Source organism: Fonticula alba (assembly GCF_000388065.1).
Source record: "Fonticula alba strain ATCC 38817 unplaced genomic scaffold supercont2.1, whole genome shotgun sequence".
NCBI classification, from domain to species: domain Eukaryota; order Rotosphaerida; family Fonticulaceae; genus Fonticula; species Fonticula alba.
This window is the reverse complement of record NW_009242971.1, coordinates 3452691-3453839: the sequence shown is the minus strand read 5'-3', so window position 1 is coordinate 3453839 and position 1149 is coordinate 3452691.

Sequence of the window (1149 nt, the reverse complement as noted above, 5' to 3'; positions counted from 1 at the left end):
CACCCCTTCCCATGTAGCCGGCTGCACCCGTTTTTTTTTCTGGCCTGAGTGGCCATCCTGCCCTCCCTTCCCCCCGCCCTCCTGCCCTCCCCCGCCTGCATCACCCCCTCCCCTCCGATGCCTATCCCCGGAGCTCCTACAGGGTGCCCTGTTCCTGGCGCCTCCATCCCCGGCGAGGCTGGCTTTCTTGGGGTGGTGGCCTGATGCCCCCCCCTCCTTCGCGTGTTTCCTCCACTTGTCGAAAAATACATCCGGCACCCATTCACATCCTGCCTTGTGCTTTGGCTCTCTCTCTCTCTCTCTCTCTCTCTCCGCGCCCTGGCGTGTGCCTCACTTTCGCGCCCCGCCCCCGGCCTCATGCCTCGGCAGGGCCGGTCTTTTCCGCACAACCATCTCAACCAGGCCCAAGCCATTCTTCGCATCATGTGAACCTGTCACGAGCCACCGGCGGATGCCAACGTATGCCGCTCGTGCCCACCCGGGGGGGGGGTGGGGCTTTCCACCCCCCCCCCCCCCCCCCGCAGGCCCCCCAACAAGGAAGAAGCATGAAGGGCTTGGCTCTCGGCGGATCGGCTCCTGCCCGGGGATGCATGCTTAACAACAGCCCTGTGCGCGGGCCCACAACGCGTGGGTGGCTGGGGAGAATGTTGGTATGTCCTTGTTTTTGTTTCCTCCACCGCCCGGTCCTCCCATTGACCCCCCCCCCCCCCCCCGGCGGTCCTCGGATCCGCACTGCGCACCAAGCATCCGCGCCGGCGCCACGCCCACTCGTAGCCCCGTTCCGACAAAATATGCCAAGCGGGACGGGGCCCGTACCCTGGGGCCAGAGTGCGGGGCGGGGGGGGTCTTCCGGCACCGCGACTCAACGCGTATCTGGAGATGGTGTGGGAGACTTCCTGGGAGTGTGTGTGTGTGTGTGTGTGTGTATGTGTGTGGTTTTAACTACGGGATGGCCTCCCATTTGCTTCTCCTCTTGGGCTAGCCCAATGAGCCAGCTCCCCGCCCCCGGGGCGCTTGTCAATGTCCCTCCACTCCTTTCTCCCCTTCTCCTCCCCTTCGCCCGCCTCCTCCTTTTTTCCCCCCCCTTCCCCCCTTTTGGTGCCCCCCGGTCCCCCCCCCCCCCCCATCCCCGACCACCAGTTCCTTCCT